This window comes from Odocoileus virginianus, unplaced genomic scaffold (genome assembly GCF_023699985.2).
Source record: "Odocoileus virginianus isolate 20LAN1187 ecotype Illinois unplaced genomic scaffold, Ovbor_1.2 Unplaced_Contig_13, whole genome shotgun sequence".
Classification (NCBI taxonomy): Eukaryota; Metazoa; Chordata; class Mammalia; order Artiodactyla; family Cervidae; genus Odocoileus; species Odocoileus virginianus.
The window spans coordinates 727,976-751,325 of record NW_027224330.1 but is presented as its reverse complement, the minus strand read 5'-3'; the positions used below and the strand labels follow the sequence as shown (position 1 = coordinate 751,325).

The window sequence follows — 23,350 nt, the reverse complement described above, 5'->3', positions numbered from 1 at the left end:
ATTGGGAAGACCCAGAGGGATCGGGTAGAGAGGGAGGTGGGAGGGGGAATCAGGATGGGGAATACATGTAAATCCATGGCTGATTCATATCAATGTATGGCAAAAACCACTACAATATTGTAAAGTAATTAGCCTCCAACTAATAAAAATAAATGGAAAAAAAAAACTTTAGCATAGTCAGTGAAGCAGAAGTTGATATTTTTCTGGAATTCTCTTGTTTTTTCTATGATCCAAAGGATGTTAGCAATATGAACCACTGTTCCTCCACCTTTTCTAAATCCAACTTGTGTATCTGGAAGTTCTTGGCTCAGGTACTTTTGAAGCCTAACTTGGAGGATTTTGAGCATTATTTTGTTAGCATGGGGAATGAGTGCTATTATGCCAGCGTTTGAACATTCTTTGCCATTGCCCTTCTTTGGGATTGGAATGAAAACTTGCCTTTTCCAGTCCTGAGGCCACTGCTGAGTTTTCCAATTTGCTGGTATATTGAGTGTAGCACTTTCTCAGCATCATCTTTTAGGATTTGAAAGAGCTCAGCTGGAATTCCATCACCTCCAGTAGCTTTGTTTGTAGTGATGCTTCCTAAACCCACTTGACTCTCATTCCAAGATATCTGGTTCTAGGTGGGTGATCACAGCATTGTAGTTGTCTTGGTCATTGAGATCTTTTTAACATAGATTGTCTGTGTATTCTTGCCATCTCTTCTAAATATCTTCTGCTTCTGTTAGATCCATACTGTTTCTGACCTTTATTATGCCCATTTTTGCATGAAATTTTCCTTTGGTACCTCTAATTTTCTAGAAATTATCTATATTCTTTCCCATTCTATTATTTTCCTCCATTTTTGGCATTGTTCACTTAGGAAGGCTTTCTTTTCTCTCCTTGCTACTCTTTGGAATTGTGCATTTAAATTAGTATATCTTTCCTTTTCTCCTTGCCTTTTGCTTTTCTTCTTTTCTCAGCTATTTGTAAGGCCTTCTCAGACAACCATTTTGCCATTTTTGCATTTCTTTTTCTTGGGGATATTTTTGATCACCACCTCCTGTACAATGTTACAAACTTCTGTCCATAGTTCTTCAGGCATTCTGTCTATCAGATCTAATCCCTTGAATCTATTTGTCATTTCCACTGTATAATGGTTAGGGATTTGATTTAGGTCATACCTGAGTGGCCTAGTGGTTTTCCCTACTTTCTTCAATTTGTCTGGATATGCAGAGTGCCTCGTGCGAAATGCCAGGCTTGATCAAGATTGGGATCAAGATTGTTGAGACAATATTAATAACCTTAGATATGCAAATGGAAGCACCCTTATTGCAGAAAGTGAACAGGACTAAAGAGCCTTTTGATTAAGGTAAAACTGGACAGTGAAAAACCTGGTTTAAAACTCAACATTCAAAAAAGCTATGCTCATGGCATCCAGTCCCATTATTTCATGGCAAATATATGGGCAAAAAATGAAAACAGTGACAGACTTCACTTGGGCTCCAAAATCACTTCAGATGGTGACTGCAGTCATGAATTTAAAAAATGCTTCCTCCTTGGAAGAAAAGCTATGACAAACCCAGACAGTATATTAAAAAGCAGAGATCACTTTGCCAACAAAGGTTCATATAGTCAAAACTATGGTTTTTCTAGTAGTCATATATGGATTTTTAGAGTTAGACCATAAAGAAGGCTGAACATTGAAGAACTGATGCTTTTTAACCGTAGTTCTAGAGAATACTGTTGAGAGTCCCTTGCACTGCAAAGAATTCATACCAATCAATTCTAAATACAACCAACTCTGAATATTCATTTGAAGGACTGATGCTGAAGTGAAGCTCCAATACTTTGGCCACTTGATGCAAAGAGGTGGCTCATTGGTAAAGACCCTGCTGCTGGGAAAGATTGAGGGCAGGTGGAGAAATGAGATTGATAGAATGAGATTGCTAGATAGCATCACCAATTCAATGGAGTTTGCATTTGAGCAAACTCCAGGAGATATTAGTGCACAGAGGACCCCAGCATGCTACAATTCATGGAGTCACAAAGAGTTGGACATGACTTAGTGACTGAACAACAACAAGAACTTCCAAAACTATGTTGAATAATAGTCATGAGAACAAAAACTTTTACAATTTGTATGGAAACACAAAAGACCCTGTAGAGTTAAACAATCTTGAGAAAGAAAAATATAACTGGAGTAATCAACCTTCTTGACTTCAGACTATACTTCAAAGCTGCAGTAATCAAAAGAGTAAGGTACTGGCACAAAAACATAACTATAGATCATTGAACAAATTGGAAAGCTCAGCATTAAGCCCACAAATCTATGGGCAGTTTATCTTTGACAAAGGATCAAGAATATATGATGGAGAAATTGCAGCCTCTTAAATAAGTGGTGCTCAGAAAACTGGACAGTTATATGTAAAAGAATGAAATTAGAACACTTAATAACACTATACATAAAACTAAACTCAAAATATATTTAGCCCTAAGTGCAAGGCTGTAAAACATAAAACTCTTAGAGAAAAATATAGATAGGGTAATCTTTGACATAAATCTCAGGAATTTCCTCTTTGAAATACTTCCAAGAGTAATGGAGATAAAAACAAAAATAAACAAATGAGACCTAATTAATCTTAAAAGCTTTTGCCCTGAACGTGAAACTATAAACAAGATGAATAGACAAACCTTAGAATGTGAGGAAATAATTGCAAATGAAGCAACTGAAAAAGGATAAATCTCCAACATATACAGATAGCTCATACAACTCAGAATCAGCGAAAAAGCAACTCAGTCAAAGAATGGATAGAAGACCTGAATAGCCATTTCTTCAAAGAAGACATACAGATGCCCAATAAACACAGAAAAATATGCTAAACATTGCTCATTAATAGAGAAATGCAAATCAAAAGTACAATGGGGTATCACCTCACATGGATTAGAGTGGTTATCATCAAAAATCTACAAAAAATAAATGCTGGAGAATATGTGGATAAAAGGGAAGCCTCTTGCATGGTTGGTGGGAATATAAATTAATACAGCCACTATGGAGAACATTATGGATATTGCTTTAGAAAATGAAAAATAAAACCACTATATTGGCTAATTCATATCAATGTATAACAAAAACTACTGTAATGATGTAAAGTAATTAGCCTCCAACTAATAAAAATTAAAAAAAAAAAAAAAAAAAACACTATATGACCCAGGAATTCCACTACAATATATATACCCTGAGAAAACCATAATTCAAAGAGACACATGCACCCCAATGTTCATTGCACACTATTTACACTAGCCAGGACATGAAAACAACCTAGACATCTATTGATAGATGAATGGTTAGTGAGGCTGTGGCTCATATATACAATGGAGTATTACTCAGCCATAAGAAGGAGTGAACTGAGTTTGAGTCAGTTGAACTGAGGTGGATGAAGTTAGAGCCTGTTGTATTAAGTGAAGTAAGTTTCTCAGAAAGAGAAAAACAAGTGCTGTGTATTAATACATCGATATGGAATCTAGAGAAATGGTACTGATGAGTCTCTCTGTGGGGCAGGAATAGAGAGGCAGATGCAGAGAACAGATTTGTGGACACAGTGGGGGAAGGAGAGGATGGGATGAATTGAGAGAGTAGCATTGATATGTATACACTACCATGTATAAAATACCTAGCTAGTGGGAAGTTGTTGTATAACACAAGGAGCTCAGCCCAATGATTTATGATGACTTAGGGCGATGGGATGGGCAGTGGGAGGCAGGGTCAAGAGAGATGGAGTTTGTGTTTATCCACCACCTGAGTCATCTTGTTGGAAGAAATTATCACAACATTGTAAAGCAATTTTCCTTTATTTAAAAATAAAATAAAAGAAATAAAGAAAAAGAAAAGAATCTCTGGATCTTAAGTATTCCCCTCAATTTATCAGGAGTGTCCCTCCCTTCTTTGAACTGAAATCTAGAAAAGTGAATTGAAACACATATTGATTAGATGGCAAAACCCACTATAGTTGATAAATAATACATTAATGCTTTGTTATAATGGTGTTAGAAGAACAGGAGGAACAAAAGATAAGGCTACAGGACAAAAGAAGAAACAGAAGAGACTCAAGATTTAGTAACTAGTTGTGTTTGTTTGTTTGTTTGTTTGTTTTCCTGGGCTGGAGATGCAAACACTTTTCTATACTCTAAGAGTACCATACTGAGATGGTTTCTGTTGAAGGATTATATATGCCCAGAGCTTATTCTAGGCTGATGTAGCTGCTAGAATCCCTCATTGCCAGTGTTCTTTCCTCCTGCTGGAGATACTGCCAGAAACTTGAAGTGAAAGAGTCATATATTTCTTTCTTCAGCCTTCATAATGCTCATTCTGTACCTCCTATTTGAAACATAACCAAGGGAATTGTAGAGATTGTGTGTGTGTGTGTGTGTGTGTGTGTGTGTGTGTGTGTGTGTGACGGACTCCCTTATATAACAAAGCACAGAAAAGTAGGAATCGATGCTGGCAGCAGAAAAATGAAAGGTCAAGTCAGCCCTAACCTTAGTTTCTCAGTGTCTATTTCCAGCCAATTATGTATATAGAATTTCCACGCGACAACAGCAACATGTTCGTGTTTTGCCTGATATGATAAAATCATTGTCATACAAATGAAAGACTCTTACTCTCTTCCCCCAGAAGAATAAACACTATTTCATCAGTCCTCAAATTTGTCTTTAGAGATAGTAATTCCTCTTGTGGTTGAGTATAATAATGCCTCCGCTGCTACTGCTGCTAAGTCGCTTCAGTCGTGTCCGACTCTGTGCCACCCCATAGACGGCAGCCCACCAGGCTCCCCCGTCCCTGGGATTCTCCAGGCAAGAACACTGGAGTGGGTTGCCATTTCCTTCCCCAATGCATGAAAGTGAAAAGTGAAAGTGAAGTCGCTCTGTCGATACCTCCGCTAGATCTATCTTAACCTAACATAAAAATATTAGAGGAGAAAGTGAGGGAAAATTAAGTTAATATATTCACATAAATAAGGAATAAACCATACAAATTTACTGCTAAGGTAGCTTCTGTAATTTCTGTAACTTGCTTATTCACCATGAAGTCCATCTTCCCCAGTTATTAGCCAGAACCCCAGCTTGTAAAGGTTCTTCTCCATGGGAGTAACCCATATCTTCATTTACAGAAGGTTTTAAGTTCTATGCTCATGAATTTATAGGCCTATTTTAGTTTTCCATTATCACTCACCATTTACTGGCAAGAAAACTCCATAGAATCCTCTGAGTTCCAGCCATAATCCTTCCTGTCCTAGTACATATCAGCACACCAATTTTCTTCTCTTAATTGGGATCAGTCAACTTAACCAGTAAGTCACTTTCTTCTTTACCAATTAATTCAATGAGAAAATAATTCAGTAGTGGAGTAGTGGCAGTTTCAAGGTCCAGCTAAATTAGAACAGTATTTTATACTCTGAAGAAAGCATTGCATCTTTAGGAACCAAGAACTCTGAACCAATAACCAAAGGTTTTGAGTAACAGAAGTAAAAGTTCTCCCAGTAGGTTTTGGGGTCTAATAGGACAATCACTTCCACTGAATCCTTGATTCATGAACCCAATTATTCCAGCTTTAGGTTAGCACATTTAATCTTGTTTATTCTCTATACTACATCTTAATAACCTGCCCTTTGTCCTCACAGATTGCTTGAACTGAGTCTTTAATTGTGTACTTAACCGTCCTGTTAACCCAGCTGCCACTGAGTAAAAGGTACATCGTAAAAAAAGTGAATTCCCTGACATGAATCTTTTGCTGTTTTTTCATCCAAACCAGTGTTATATGGGATACATAATGGTATTAAGACCTGCATAAGTTCACAGACCTTAACGTTTGCAAAAACATTTTGGTCAGGAAAGACAAATGGATAATTAGAATAAGTGCCTATTCCAATGAGCACAACTCCCTGCCTGCATCGTGATAGATGAGATTCGGTTTAACTAACCTACTGCCAAGTGACTTGCTGGTGCAAATTTGAGGGCTTATTATTGGTCTTTGCTGCAGGCAATTTAGACACCCAGCAATGATAACCAGACAAGCCTCAAGAGGAAAGATCATGTTATTAAGCTATGTATAGCTTCTATCCCTGCCAACATAGCTACTTTGTAACCCATTTCACTCTTGGGAAAAAGATGACAAAAATTCACATTTCAGGTCCTTTAAAAAATGTTCCACCTCGTATTTGAGATCCTACACACAGACACATAGACACACACACACACACACACACACACACACACACACCACTTTGTTAGCACTTAATGGCTCTCCTTGGATATAATTTACTATAACAGATTTCCCTGAAATTCCAAGAATTAGTTAGATGTTGTTTTTATGTCACATAATATCCATTCTACTTCTGTAACATTATATTGCAATTGTGTGTTAAACAGCATTCCTAATTTGACTATAAAATCCTTGTAGCCATGCCATCTCTTGTTTATTTCTGTATTTCTAGTTGCCAGCTTTCGTCTTTCACAGTACTTTATGCTGATATTTATGGTCAATGATTGCAAGTAGTGCTTACTTTATTATTTGCATTTGTTATTTAATCCATGAGTCCTATTTTTAAAATTTTCAAGTGATTGTGCTTTTCTGAATGTGTGTCCAAAGTCCATTATCAATAGATACTTTTGTCAAGCCATGTTCTTAGAATATGACATTTAATTTCTTCTTTGTGGAATTTATTGAAATTTTTGTCATGACTTCTTCAAGGTTTTGTGTTAGAAAACATTTTAATATCTTAAAAGATGTATATTTCTGCTGTAAAATATAATGTCTAATGTATAATTTTAAATCAAATAGATCCCATAAAAATCTGTATCTTTTGTTTCTTATTTATTTATTTTTAATTTACAGGATCTATCAATGACTGAGAGTGAGAGATGTGTTCAAGTGTCCCATTCTACCAAATGCTGACATTTATCACCAGGCTGATATTTGGAGTAGCCTTCTTTCTTTCCATTTGGATACCAGTTACTTTGCCTTCTAAAGTTGGAGCATGAGTATAGATCCATGGCAAAGCCTAGCCTAGCTCCTGAGTTCTACAGTCCTCTATTGTCTTGAAATGGGGTGATTGCCTTAGACCACAGACTTAGTTCATCAGGTGGGGTTTCTAGAGAAAATGGTCTTCATCTTTCTTCAGGATCTTCCTCTGCCCTTGGTGCTAATGTTTTACTTATTGTATTCAAATGACAGACACTGCCCTCCCCCACCAGTTTTCTCTGAATCTTACATATTTTCTGATTAGTTTTTCACTACCTTGGTGTCTGCCCTGATTTTTGGTGCCTAATAATGAGGGCCACTCATTTTTAATTTCATTTTCTCAATCTTCAAGCTGTTTAAGTTTTACCAAAATTTTGGCCACTATTCTATTATAATGTATTTTCTGGGTTATGAGTCTTTGCTTTTTATTATATTTTCATAAGTGTTTTATTTTGAAGATGGAGAAAGTGATTCAAATGATAAAAGATAATATTTTCAATCAAAATTCTACAAACATTAATATTAGTGGATACCTACTATAATCTTTGTAGTTACAGGGTTTTTTTGTTTTTTGTTTTTTAATTTTGGCTGCACTGAGTCTTTATTGTAGCATGTGGGTTTTCTCTAGATGTGATGCACAGGGACTTCTCTAACTGTGGAGAGAAATCTTAGTTGCCTTGCGTCATATGGGATCCTAGTTCCCTGTATCGGAAGGTGGATTCTTAACCACTGAACATCCGAAGAAGTCCCTATATAATTTTATGAATTTTAAAATTTTAATGCTTATAAACATAATGACCATAGTCATTTGTAGAAATTTCTATTTTAGATTTCCTTAGAATGAATTCCTGGTAGTAGATTGATTGGGTCAGTGGTTATGAAAATTTTGAGCCTTTGCTATATAGTAGAAAAGATCCTTCCACAAGGGATGAATCCATTTATGCTTACATCAATACCACATGAGAGCCTTTGCTTTTATAATTCTCAGCCATATTGGAATTTTTGTTGAAATTATGTTCATCCCAAATTGCATAGCAAAATGCTATTTTAATGATTTAATTAATATTTACCTTTTTAGTGATTTTTGTGCTTTATTCACACTTTGTTTCCTCCACATGTTTCCACTTTAGCATGTTGTGTGATAATGTGTTTTGCTCATTATCCATTGACTTATTCTAGATTATTTCTTATCAGTAAACATTACAGTTCAGTAAGAATTACCAGTCTTTTAGTAATTTTGTATAAAAATATATACTTAAAAAATTTAGCAGAAATTATTTCTAATTAGCATATACTATCTTTCATGAACATAAGTGTTAAAATCAAATTTATGTTTGATTTCAAAAATTCTGTCAGAGTGTCTGAGATGTATTTGTTTTCTAATATTTAGTTGTAGGACAATATTAATGTGATATTTTGAAATTTATTTGATTCTTCCTCAAGAAGAGAAAGAAAACAAAACACTGTGAAATGAATGCTGCTTTTGACAAGAAAGGGACACTATTGCCTCAAGGAATAGCTTTTATAGTTAAGTGAATTTCAGTGCCCCCAAGGAATATAATACTAGGAACATTAATGATGGTTTGAAGTCAGGTGCATGTTTTCATCCAGTTTTAAACTTGTTTTGCTATCGACTCTAGAAAAAGAATTTCCCATGTATTTATAAGCTGATTCTGTTTCTATCTTAATGTATATCTCTTCTTACATGTAATTAAAAGTAAAAGAATCCCTAATGTATAAAATATACTTCCTTTTTGTTCAAAAACCCTCTCTCCACTTTTATGATTATATTATCAAGTTGTCTTTTGGATTTATGGACATCAAACAGATGCCCTCCAAGCATTTACAACTCTAAATTATTTTTTTTTAATTTAAACATTTATAAATATATAATAATCTTGACAAGGAAAATATTAAATCATTGAAATTAATTATATGATGGCTTTTTGATCTTTAGAATTATCAAGTTTTATTCATAAGTACAGTTGAAAGCCAGTTAGTTTATTCTCATATCTCAAAGTAGAGTAATACTTGCATTTTTGTGATCAGTCTGTAAATAATGAATTCTGAAAGACTTCTAGTGTATATCTTAAAGACTAATCACATGGGGAGAAACACACAGATGCATTGTTAACAAAGTTGTTTAACAATATTATTGGTTTTCTAACATCTAATTATCGCTACTTCTGATTCCTGATTCTCATGGGGAGAAGTGCTTTCCTCTGTCTCTAGAACCCTTAATATGTTGGAAGATCACTTTAGGTCATGTGTCAATCTGACGCTTCTAACTTTCTGCTGCATTCCAGTGCCAGCATTCTCCCATTCAAGTGCAATAACAACTCTGGAATTACTGGAGTGATGAACACCAAATAGACTCTTACATTTTCCCAAGATTACAGTCAGATTTTGTGTCTGTTAGCTTGGAGTGTCTGAGAAAGCACTTAGTTATGGACTGCAATGAGGATTTGTTCCTTTAGACACTACAGAGTCATTTTGTCTAAAATCCCTTGGATTTATCCTATATCAAATAATTATATCATCTTAGGTTGATGTGTACACAGCTGGGAACGTGGGATGAAGAAAGAAATGGCAAAGGGGTACATTGTGAATAGGGAATGTCCATTTCATATAGTTGTAATTCATTCTGTAACTAATTATTATGCTTCTCTGACTTTAGCTCATGGGTACTTGACAGGCATTACAAAAGTCTATGTAACTCCCTTCACCCTCAATGATCTATTTTACTTTTCTCACTGATTCTTCAAAATTATGCTTTGCTGGTCTGTGTTTCTTTATCTTCGTGTTCTCATTCATAACAACTATAACCACTTTACATGATGATTAGGAACTTTTTTCTTAAGAATCTGATTATTATTATTGACATGTAATATAACTGAAATATTTCTGAAGTATATTTCTACACAAAATAGGGAATAGTTCTAGTAGCATTGGTAGAGAAAGAAAAATATTTAATCAAAGAAATATGCCACTTTTGCAGCTACTGATTCATTTTTAGCATTCTTAAGACTTTAGCAAATAAAGATCAACAAATGTCCAAAACATCCAAGTCCAGCTGGCTAAATTAACCATGCTTCATTTCTGAGGCATAGTCATATGACAGGACCCCCAAAGCATTGGTCTCACTGTGTAACCCACTGTTACATAGGGACTTCCCTGGTGGCTCAGAGGGTAAATTGTCTGCTTTCACCACGGGAGACCTGGGTTCAATCCCTGGGTTGGGAAGATCTCCTGGAGAAGGAAATGGCAACCCACTCTGGTATTCTTGCCTGGAAAATCCCATGGACAGAGGAGCCTGGTAGGCTACAGTCCATGGGTTCACAAAGAATCACTTCACTTGCACTTTCAATGTTACATAATACTATGTTCTACCCATTATTATAGTCACTTAATTAAAACAATACCTACTAAAGAAGTTTTTAAAGTTAGCTTTCATATCATTTTAATTTTAATAACTTCCATTTTGTAATTATTGTTATAAATAATTTTTCTTCTTTTTAGTTATGTATATTAACCAAAATCATCAATGCCTTGTAATAATTAAATAGCTCATACCCATACAAAGATTTTACTGTAATTTCTAGAACAAGAATGTTCGGCAAAATGTTTTTTCATATTTTGAACAACAGTTCAAACAACATTGAACAGTTCAACAATATTGAACAACAATATTGAACACAGTTCAATATTTACTGTGTTCCAGTTTTATCCTGGAGAAGGCAATGGCACCCCACTGCAGTATTCTCACCTGGAAAATCCCATGGAGGGAGAAGCCTGGTGGGCTGCAGTCCATGGGGTCGCTAAGAGTCAGACACGACTGAGCAACTTCACTTTCACTTTTCACTTTTCATGCATTGGAGAAGGAAATGGCAACCCACTCCAGTGTTCTTGCCTGGAGAATCCCAGGGACGGGGGAGCCTGGTGGGCTGCCGTCTATGGGGTCACACAGAGTCAGACACGACTGAAGCGACGCAGCAGCAGCAGCAGCAATTTTATCCTCTCTTATTTCACTCTCATTCAGAAAAGTAATGAGGAATGCATAGCCTTAATTATATTTCATAATAGAAATGATTTTCATGCAACAAGCAAAGTTTAGAAGTGCATTACAGAACTGTTGCAGGTATATACAAAAAAAAATCAGTGGCATTTGCCTTTGTAAGAACTATAATAACTTCTCTTTAGGTGTCCAAGAGTTTCATTCTTGATAACTATCTATTATTTTCAATACACAAAAACTATTAAATTACAATATTCTTTCTTTAGTCTGTGCCTTAATGTCAATGAATGGAATGACAATAGAATTGTGTTTAAAAGGGAAAGTGCTTTGTTGAGAGCATAATGTGACTTGTTAGTATTTTTACTTTGTATTATTAGGTTGAATAATATAATCTTCTTGGATCTGAGTATTCAGAATTTTCTTTTTTAATCTTTAGTTCCATTATGTCACTGTACATAGTGAGATGAATAATAGATTCTCCTTTAATACATGGTTTCAAAAGGGTTGAAAATTTCTTTTTATGTAATATCAAATTTAACTTGCACTAAATCTTGGCAATTTATTGCGTCTAAAAATCTGATAAAACTAATAGTTTGGCTTATATAGGGATTTTAATAAATTAGAAAAAAGTATATCTTAAATTGATATGAAGACATATAAATAGAGTAATAACATACAAATCTTACTGCACCTCAAATAGCAGATCCATTACATGGAAAACATTTCAATTGCTGGAAAAATGATCCATATTTTAAGATATACCAAATTTGAGTGTATACATAAAATAAAGATATTAAAAGGAGAAATAGAAAACCTATTAAGTGGTCCATATGTTAAGATTATGTAATTAAGCAACAGAAAGTGGCAAGTGAGAACATCAAGAAAGAACTTCTTTGGGCTCCATGGTCTTATTAATGTCAATAAAAGATCAAACATAAACATATGATTTCATTTGTTTAAATATCATTAACTTTTTTACTTACCCAGAAGCATTGCTTCATTTTAGATGTTCTGATAAAATCATCACTGAGGTTTGCATCTTTGACTATTAATGGTTCAAGAAACATGACTAAACGAGTAAAAAGCCATGAAATACAAACCCACGTCCTCCAGATAAACCAGTGATAAAGTGGTGCTTATCTATACTTCATGTAAGACACTAGAAGAGCAAATTATAAACATCTAATTTTGGAAGCTGGCAAATTTACAACTTATGTAAAATACTACCTTAGGGTAGCAAATAATAATTGCTTATTTTAATAAGCTTCTGAAACAGCTATTGCATTTGTATAATTAAGTTATTCTCCAGATTAAGAACATATGAAAATTCTTATCTCTTCCTTATTTAAATACTTCATCTTAAAGATAAGGTATCTAAAATGTGCTTTATCTAAAGTATGGAAATTCAACTCAATTTAATTCACTAAATATTTAATGTATACTTTTATATTCAAGAAATGAATTGGGAATGCTGGGAGCAAATAATTAGCAATAAAACATCATTTCTTACCTTAAATAAATTATAACAAATTGCAGTTACTAATCCAAGTTCAACATCTCTAAAAACAGAAATTCTTAACCCTAGAAAGAATTATTCAGACAGGAGAGAGAATTTAACTTCAACTTCCCTTACTGGGTATATAACCTAGGGTAATTTATCCTTCTTTTATGATCTTCACTCAGTTTCTTTGCCTGTTAAATAGGATAAATCACAGCTCCCTGATGATCCAGTGGTGATGCCTTGAGATAAGCACACCCAAGTGTCTAACATAGTCCTTAGTAAATGATAAATACTACCTTGAGTGGTCCCACCGCTAAGTTAGAGATCTTTCTCTGCGTGAGGGTAATGGAGAACATATCACAGATGCTAAAACAGTTTAAAAACAAAACAAAACAAAACAAAATCACATGCCTGAGTTAAAATAATCTAAAAGAAGTGTGGCTAATGGAAACAGAAAGTAAATGTACTACAAAGTGTTTCTATGATTTCTTCTGTTTTTATGCCTTTAGATTTTACATCATAGTGTTGGAAATTACTTGTAGGAGTCCTTTTAGGTCCATTCTTCTGTTACAATGTGAAATCAGATTTTTTAAAAAGTGTGACTTAAACAGAATTGGTTGTACCAGAATTCAACATTAAGGCCAACAGAAACAATTTGCTTATTTTAATTATTTCTTCAGGGATTTAACCAAGTGTCTTTCTGCCCCAGACCATCACAGGGAGCTGAAACTTGGGGTGGATGATGTGCAGTTTAGTTCAGTTCAGTTGCTCAGTGGTGTCCAACTCTTTGTGACCCCATGAACCGCAGCATGCCAGGCCTCCCTGTCCATCACCAACTCCTGGAGTCTACCCAAACCCATGTCCATCGAGTCAGTGATGCCATCCAGCCATCTCATCCTCTGTTGTCCCCTTCTCCTCCTGCCCCCAATCCTTCCCAGCATCAGGGTCTTTTCCAATGAGTCAGCTCTTCACATCAGCTGGCCAAAGTATTGAATTTCAGCTTCAGCATCAGTCCTTCCAATGATCACCCAGGACTGATCTCCTTTAGGATGGACTGGTTGGATCTCCTTGCAGTCCAAGGGACTCTCAAGAGTCTTCAACACCACAGTTCAAAAACATTAAAAAACTAAGTATATATTTTTTTGAATAATCCTTTTGCCTTTTGTATCTATACTGTTTTCTGAATAAAAACAGGGCATTTCCTTTGCCTGGCTGTTGTCATTGCCTTCATACCCTTAGTACCAATTCCATGTTGCCCTATTTTGAGCCAGGAGTGGGGCCACCCTATCAGTCCCCACCCCTAAAATTCCCCTTTAGAAAGCATGTGCCAGGATGAATCATCAGTGTATCAAAGTAGTTTTTTATGGCACTTGGTTCAGGAGAAAGCCAATTTTTAAAGCAGAAAGGGAGGAAGGATGGATGGATGGATAGAAGGGAAACTAAGCAGGGCCCTGTAATGCTCTCAGGCATAGAGGCTTTTCTGTCTCCCATTTTTGTAGGCAAAACTCCAACCTCTGTTTTCCTCCCTGAGTTCCTAAGGGCAGATGCAAACAGTTACTAGTCAAAGGAGGAGTAGCCAATAAATAACCCAAGGCAAGATTAAAGGGACCAGAGCTCATCAAGTTTTGCAGACCACCAGGCTTCCCTGGTGGCTCAGTGGTAAAGACTCCACCTGCAATGCAGGAGACCTGGGTTTGATTCCCTGGGTCAGGAAGATCCCCTGGAGAAGGAAATAGCAACCCACTCCAGTATTCTTGCCTGGAGAATTCCATGGACAGAGGAGCCTGGTGGACTGCAGTCCATGGGGTCGCAAAGAGTCAGACATGACTAAGTGACTTTCACTTCACTGAGATGAGATTAAGAGCCTGCAAGTCCTGCTCATCAAACTCTCTAGGGTGGAGACACATAACTTTTGGAAACAGCACTATTGTGTGTCTCCCTTTACCTGGCAAAGTAATAAAGCTATACTTTTCTACTTCACTCAATACTGTCACTGAGATTTGATTTGGCATTTATGTACAGAGGGGCCAAGCTTTAGGTAACACAGGGAAGAAAGCCAAAACCACAAAACTTTAAGCTACCTCCAACCTCATCTGTCTTTATTTCTCAACTTTTGCCAACTTGAGCTCCTCCCTTCCTCCAGGTTTCTGAGCAGCAGCAGTGGAAGCATCACATGGATGAGTTCATTTGTACCCTCAGAGTATAGATAAAATGCTGTGTATTCAAAATGAGGGGAAGGGAGAAAGTATACTAAGCATAGGAGACCTTTCTTTTAAAGCAACTTACAAATCTTTTCTATTGAAATATAGGGCTTCCCTGATAGCTCAGTTGGTAAAGAATCTGCCTGCAATGCAGGAAACCCCAGCTCGATTCATTGGTTGGAAAGATCCCCTAGAGAAGGGAAAGGCTACCCACTCCAGTATTCTGGCCTGGAGAATTCCATGGACTGTGTAGTCCATGGGGTTGCAAAGAGTTGGACATGACTGAGTGACTTTCACTTTCATGGTGGGGGTGGGGAAACCTCAACATGTGAGAAGAACTTTGAGACTTGAGATTCAGGGCAGAATAATGGCAGCATGTGTTTTTAATGTGAGTTATAATTTAAATATTCTTCCCGACTGGGGCTGATTTGTAGCAGTGATTTGTGAGGATGTGCTCCATTACAATCCTGTCTTTGCTTAAACGGATTGCAAGTCAAGATGAAGGCACTAAATTTGGCTAATTTAAAAAGTAATCATATTGCTCGCCTCATGGGTTTGAAAATGAGATATAATTTATGAAATGGTCTATTTTTCACACAGACATTTCTTTGCCATTATAACAAATGAAAGTAATAATGTGATGCACAGTTACTTTATGTTTTTGTAGAGTGGCGTCAAAATAATTATCTACGTTAAAGTAGAGATAATGTTTGCTTTCTAGGAAATTTATGAATCTTTTTTGAAAAAGTGAAAAATTTATATCCCTTTCTGCTTATTTTTCTTTTAAAAATTTCTGTAAAATTGGCATCTTCCAAACTATAAATGAATTCAAACACACATTGAAGAACAAATGGTGCGGGGAGGGAGAGATAAGAATTATTGTAAAAGTCTTTCATCTGCTGCTTGATTTCTTACTATGAGATTTTTTGGAAAAAGATATAGCTGAGTCTATAAATTAATCTACTTAAGCTGATGGCAATAAGAAATGTAGCATCGGTTCAAAGGGTTCATGACGATAATTTACTTCATTAATGCATAATTTCACACCTTGTAGAAAAGAGAGAAAATCTTGAAGCTGAAGGCAAAATAAGAAGTCCTCTTCACTGCAGAAAAGCTTGTGTTATTTTTAGAATTGACATTTACAGGGAATATGCACATGCAGAGTACATCATGAGAATTGCTAGACTGGATGAAGCACAAGGTGGAATCAAGATTTCCAGTAGAAATATCAATAACCTCCGATATGCAGATGGCACCACCCTTATGGCATAAGGCAAAGAAGAACTAAAGAGCCTCTTGATGAAAGTGAAACAGGAGAGTGAAAAAGTTGGCTTAAAACTCAACATTCAGAAAACTAAGATCATGGCATCTGGTCTCATCACTTCATGGCAAATAGATGGAGAAACAATGGAAACAGTGACAGACTTCATTTTTGGGGCTCCAAAATCACTGCAGATGGTGACTGCAGCCATGAAATTAAAAGACACTTGCTTCTTGGAAAAGGAAAGTTATGACCTACCTAGACAGCATATTAAAAAGCAGAGACATTACTTAACCAACATAGGTCCATCTAGTCAAAGCTGTGGTTTTTCCAATTGTCATGTTTGACAATAAAGAAAGGTGGAGTGCCAAATAATTGATGCTTTTGAACTGTGGTATTGGAGAAGATTCTTGAGTGTCCCTTGGACTGCAAGGAGATCAAACCAGTCCATCCTAAAGGAAATCAGTCCTGGATATTCATTGGAAGAACTGATACTGAAACTCCAGTAGTTTGGCCACCTGATGCGAGTAATTTACTCATTTGAAAAGACCCTGATGCTGGGAAAGATTGAAGGTGGGAGGGAAAGGGGATGACAGAGGATGAGATGGTTGGATGGCATCACTGACTCATGCACATAACTTTGTGAAAACTCCGGGAGTTGGTGAAGGACAGGGAGGCCTGGTGTGCTGTAGTCCATGGGGTCACAAAGAGTCAGACATGACTGAGCGACTGAACTGAATTGAACTGATGCATATGTATGTATGGGGAAGAGGAAACTTGGGTAAATAGCCTCCTGGGGCTGTTGTTATAATTTGGAAAACGTTAATACATGAATACTAAGTAACATGCTCCACTCTACTGACAAGGTAGACAGGATGACATGCACAGAACAGAGTAAGCATGCCTATGGACACTGAGCAGCCAGATAACATGAGAGAGTTTCTTTAGGTGATGTCTTCACTAGAAGTTTTTAGTCAACATGACTTTTAGTCTAGTATTCTTTTCAGTTCAGTCCAATTCAGTTGCTCAGTCATATCTGACTCTTTGCGACCACATGGAATGCAGCACGCCAGGCCTCCCTGTCCATCACCAAATTCCAGAGATTACATAAACTCATGTCCATTGAGTCAGTGATGCCATCCAACAATATCATCCCCTTCTCCTCCCCCTTCAATCTTTCCCAGCATCAGGGTCTTTTCCAATGAGTCAGTTCTTCGCATCAGGTGGCCAAAGTATTGGAGTTTCAGCTTCAGCATCAGTCCTTCCAATGAACACCCAGGACCGATCTCCTTTAGGATGGACTGGTTGGATCTCCTTGCAGTCCAAGGGACTCTCAAGAGTCTTCTCCAACACCTCAGTTCAAAAGCTCCAGTTCTTCTGTGCTCAGCTTTCTTTATAGTCAAACTCTCACGTCCATACATGATAACTGGAAAAACCATAGTTTGACGAGACAGCATTTGTTGGCAAAGTAATGTCTCTGCTTTTTAATATGATGTCTAGGTTGGTCATAACTTTTCTTCCAAGGAGCAAGTGTCTTTTAATTTCATGGCTGCAGTCACCACCTGCAGTGATTTTTGGAGCCCCCTCACACCACTCCCCAAAAAAGTCTGTCACTATTTTCATTATTTCCCCATCTATTTGCCAAGAAGTGATGGGATCAGATGCCATGATCTTAGTTTTCTGAATGTTGAGTTTTTAAGACAACTTTTTCTCTCTCCTGTTTCACTTTTATCAAGAGGTTTGTAAGTTCTTCTTCACTTTCTGCCATGAAGTGGTGTCATCTGCATATCTGAGGTTATTGATATTTCTCCTGGCAATCTTGATTCCAGCTTGTGCTACATCCAGTCCAGCGTTTCTCATGATCTGCTCTGCATATAAGTTAAATAAGCAGGGTGACAATATACAGCCTTGACGTACTCCTTTTCCTATTTGGAACCAGTCTGTTGTTCCATGTCCAGTTCTAACTCTTGCTTACTGACCTGCATACAGATTTCTCAGAGGCAGGTCAGGTGGTCAGGTATTCCCATCTCTTGAAGAATTTTCCACAGTTTGTTGTGGTCCACACAGTCAAAGGCTTTGGCATAGTCAATGAAGCAGAAGAGATGTTTTTCTGGAACTCTCTCACTTTTTCGATGATCCAACAGATGTTGGCAATTTGATCTCTGGTTCTTCTGCCTTTTCTAAATCCAGCTTGAACATCTGGAAGTTCACAGTTCACATACTGTTGAAGCTTGGCTTGGAGAATTTTGAGCATTACTCTGCTAGCATGTGAGATGAGTGCAATTGTGTGGTAGTTTGTACATTCTTTGGCATTGCCTTTCTTTGGGATTGGAATGAAAACTGATTTTTCCAGTCCTGTAGCCATTGTTGAGTTTTCCAAATTTGCTGGCATACTGAGTGCAGCACTTTCACAGCATCTTCTTTTATGATTTGAAATAACTCAACTGGAATTCCATCCCCTCCAGTAGCTTTGTTCATAGTGATGCTTCTTCAGGCTCACTTGATTTCACATTCCAAGATGTCTGGCTCTAGGTTAGTGATCACACCATAATGGTTATCTGGGTCATGAAGATCTTCTTTGTATAGTTCTTCTGTGTATTATTGCCACCTCTTCTTAATATCTCCTGCTTCATTTAGGTCCATATCATTCCTATCCTTTATTGTACCCATCTTTTCATGAAATGTTCTCTTGATATCTTTAATTTTCTTGAAGATATCTCTAGTTTTTTTTTTCCATTCTATTTTTTCCCTCTATTTTTTGCATTGATCACTGAGGAAGGCTTTCTATCATCTCCTTGCTATTCTTTGGCATTCTGCATTCAAATGGACATGTCTTTCCTTTTCTCCTTTGCCTTTCACCTCTCTTCTTTTCACAGTTATTTGTAGGGCCTCCTCAGACAACCATTTTGCCTTTTTGCATTTCTTTTTCTTGGGGATGGTCTTGATCACTGCCTCCTGTACAATGTCATGAATCTCCATCCATAGTTCTTCAGGCATTCTGTCTATCAGATCTAATCCCTTGAATCTATTTGTCACTTCCACTGTATAATCATAAGGAATTTGATTTAGGTCATATCTGAATGGTCTAGTGGTTTTCCCTACTTTCTTCAATTTAAGTCTGAATTTGCAATAAGGAATTCATGATATAAGCCACAGTCAGCTCACAGAACGATCTTCTTTTCATTGACTGTATTGAGCTTCTCCATCTCTGGCTGCAAAGAATATAACCAGTCTAATTTCAGTCTTGACCATCTGGTGATGTCCATGTGTAGAGTGTTCTCTTGTGTTGTTGGAAGAGGGTGTTTGCTATGATCAGTGCCTTCTCTTGGCTAAGCTCTGTTAGCCTTTGCCCTTCTTCATTTTGTACCCAAGGCCAAATTTGCCTGTTACTCCATGTATCTCTTCACTTCTTATTTTTGCATTCCAGTCCCCTATAATGAAAATGGCAGCTTTTTTGCATGTTAGTTCTAGAGGGTCTTTTAAGTCTTCAATGAACCATTCAACTTCTGCTTCTTCAGCATTACTGGTCAGGGCATAAACTTGGATTAATGTGATATTGAATGGTTTGCCTTGGAAATGAACAGAGATCATTCTGTCTTTTTTTTTTTTTACTTTTTTTTTCATTTATTTTTATTAGTTGGAGGCTAATTACTTTACAGTATTGTAGTGGTTTTTGTCATACATTGACATGAATCAACCATGGATTTACATGTATTCCCCATCCTGATCCCCCCTCCCACCTCCCTCTCCACCCAATTCCTCTGGGTCTTCCCAGTGCACCAGGCCCAAGCATTTGTCTCATGCATCCAGCCTGGGCTGGTGATCTGCCTCACCCTAGATAATATACATGTTTCGATGCTGTTCTCTCGAAACATCCCACCCTCGCCTTCTCTCACAGAGTCCTGCATCCAAGTACTGCATTTCAAACTCTTTTGTCAACTATATGACTACTCCATTTCATCTAAGGGATTCTTGCCCACAGTAGTAGATATAATGGTCATCTGAGTTAAATTCACCCATTCCAGTCCATTTTAGCTCACTGATTTCTAAAATGTTGATGTTCACTCTTGCCATCTCCTGTTTGACCACTTCCAATTTACCTTGATTCATGGACCTAACATTTCAGGTTCCTATGCAATATTGCTCTTTACAGCATTGGACTTTACTTCCATCACCAGTCACATCCACAACTGGGTGTTGTTTTTGCTTTGGCTCTGTCTCTTCATTCTTTCTTGAGTATGCCTTTAGTAGAGCCATAGATAAAATGCAACCATTCGGGGGGGAAAAAAGTATACATATTTTTAAGAAATTACCAAATTTCCCAATCTCTCATGAAGAAAGTGAAGGACCCAAGATCTGGATTCTTCATTAGTGGTATATATGTATGTGTTTATGTGTATATGTGTGTTTTCATGACTTCAAAATCAAACTAGCAAACCTTGGTTACAGGAAAGACATTTTTCCCTTTTGCCACAAAACCAAAAAGAGACAGATTGCTGTGCTATGAAATGTTGAGTAGAGGAGAGCTCACAGAATATGTTTAAATCCCTGTGCATGCCCAGAAATCCTAGGAGTCTCAGATGGTTCTCTTCCTTAGAGGGCTGAATTTGTATCTTTGAGCAAAGAACTTTAAGTATTAATTTTTATTTAAGGATATGTCAGAACAATTCTTATTTTATAAAAATTTTTCTTTGCAAAGTTATTTCAGAAAGTGGCTACATATGAAGACACCACCATTTCCCATAAAATTTTAAAGAAAATCAGTGAGCAGAATCTGCTAGCATAATTATATTGGTATGCTCTTCTAAATAAGAAACATTCCTAATCTGAATAGTTCAACATGTAAATAATTTTCAAAACTTCAAAAATTTAATGTGGCATTCTTAAATCATGATTTCAAAATATGATGCAACTCGTTTGATCATTGTCCAGCAATTTATGCATTTTCTTAGTTTTGAAAGTGACTGAGGATTTCACTTATAATTCTCTAAAAACTTAGAAAATCCTGTTTTTCATGCATGTAAAATATATCTTTTACTTTTAAATCTTTAGCTAATATTTATTTGACCATTGTCAAAATAAAGCAGAGATACATTTAAGAATTTTTCAGGCCTCCGCGCCCCACCTCAGGAGTAGAATAGGCTGCGTTCCTCTTGGAACGCGCCGCGGAACCAGAGTCCTGGTGACGAGTGCCGCGTTCGCTCCCTCAGTCCACTCCGCCAGCCCTCCACCGCTGCGCCCCGCCAGCCCGCCCCTCTCCTGTGCCAGGAACTGACAGGCACCATGCCCCACCAATACCCAGCACTCACCCCGGAGCAGAAGAAGGAGCTCTGTGACATCGCTCACCGGATTGTGGCTCCGGGCAAGGGCATCCTGGCTGCAGATGAGTCCACCGGGAGCATCGCCAAGCGACTGCAGTCCATTGGTACCGAGAACACGGAGGAGAACCGGCGCTTCTACCGCCAACTGCTGCTGACCGCCGACGACCGCGTGAATCCCTGCATCGGGGGCGTCATCCTCTTCCACGAGACGCTCTACCAGAAGGCCGATGATGGGCGTCCCTTCCCCCAAGTTATCAAAGCCAAGGGCGGCGTCGTGGGCATCAAGGTAGACAAAGGTGTGGTACCCCTGGCAGGAACAAATGGCGAGACAACCACCCAAGGGCTGGATGGGCTGTCGGAGCGCTGTGCCCAGTATAAGAAGGACGGAGCTGACTTTGCCAAGTGGCGTTGTGTGCTGAAGATCGGGGAACACACCCCTTCTTCCCTCGCCATCATGGAAAACGCCAACGTCCTGGCCCGTTATGCCAGCATCTGCCAGCAGAATGGCATTGTGCCCATCGTGGAGCCGAGATCCTTCCTGATGGGGACCATGACTTGAAACGCTGTCAGTATGTAACCGAGAAGGTGCTGGCTGCTGTCTACAAGGCTCTGAGTGACCATCACATCTACCTGGAAGGCACCTTGCTGAAGCCCAATATGGGATCACCTTCCTATCCGGAGGCCAGAGTGAGGAGGAGGCGTCCATCAACCTCAACGCCATCAACAAGTGCCCCCTGCTGAAGCCGTGGGCCCTGACCTTCTCTTATGGCCGAGCCCTGCAGGCCTCTGCCCTGAAGGCCTGGGGTGGAAAGAAGGAGAACCTGAAGGCTGCCCAGGAAGAATATGTCAAGCGAGCCCTGGCCAACAGCCTTGCCTGCCAAGGAAAGTACACCCCAAGTGGTAAGGCAGGGGCTGCAGCCAGCGAGTCCCTCTTCATCTCTAACCACGCCTACTAAGCCGATGTGTTCTAAGGCTGCCCCCTCAACACTCCAGGCCCCGTCCCCTCCCACGCTCACTCTTGAAGAGAGGGGGCTTCATCTGGGGCTCCAGGCTGCTCTTTCCCGTCACTCTTGCCTCCTTGTGACATTGGTGCCTGGTGTTGTCTCTGTACGCTAACTCCACCGTTTCCAGCCTACTGCCAATAAACAGCTATTTAAGGGGGGAAAAAAAAAGAATTTTTCAAATCTATGAAATATAATGGAGAATGAGTCTTAGTTGAACTTTGTGGTTCATGAAAGATGAATGAAGAAAGAAATTCTGTGAAAAAGGTTTATCTAATCTATGACTTAAGAATTTCTTCTTATGAAAATCTCTGTACTCACCTCAACCCTTCCTTTTCTCACTATTGTAATAATGGAAATAAAACAAAATACATATTTGGACATTTGGGAATATATGAAAAGATTTTTGTCTATTGATGCAAAACCAACCACTTCAAAATTAAATGACTTCACTATATTAACTACTGTGTTCATTCATGATTTTGCAGTTTGGGATTCCTTGGTGGATCAGACATTACAGAGTCTACCTGCAATGCAGGAGACCCAGGTTCAATCCCTGGGTCGGGAAGATCCCCTGGAGAAGGAAATGGCAACCCACTCCAGTATTCTTGCCTGGAGAATTCTATGGACAGAGGAGCCTGGCAGGCTGCAGTCCATGGGGTTGCAAAGAGTCAGACATGACTGAACGACTTCACTTTCACTTGAAACCTGGGCAGGTCTAAGCTGACTGTTTCTTCTGCCAGTGGTCTTTCATGTGACTGAAGTAAGTTAGTGCTAGGGAAATTAAATAGAAGTAGTCTTGTTCAGGCTTCAGAGATGAGAAAGCAGAACAGACCTCTGACTTTGCTTCTGACTTGCCTGAACAAGACCCTGACTATGTACCTGCTGTGAATGCAAGGCATGTGACACCACAGATAAGATAGGGGATGGATCATAGACATGTTGAGCCCCTAGAAGGGGTCTGGCCCACCACATTCAGGACTTAACAACATTTCAAATTACATTTCAAGATTTATAAGACAAAACAAATGGCGTTACGAAAATAAATAA

At 38.1% G+C, this 23,350-nt stretch overlaps 1 protein-coding gene and 1 pseudogene across 3 annotated transcripts in view; both read left to right on the top strand.

Moving 5' to 3' along the window:
• Window positions 1–23,350, top strand: part of MARCHF1 (membrane associated ring-CH-type finger 1) — a 1,143,673-nt gene that overhangs the window by 398,288 nt on the left and 722,035 nt on the right. The window lies entirely within an intron of this gene.
• On the top strand, window positions 21,084–22,474 carry LOC110149399 (fructose-bisphosphate aldolase A pseudogene; annotated as a pseudogene).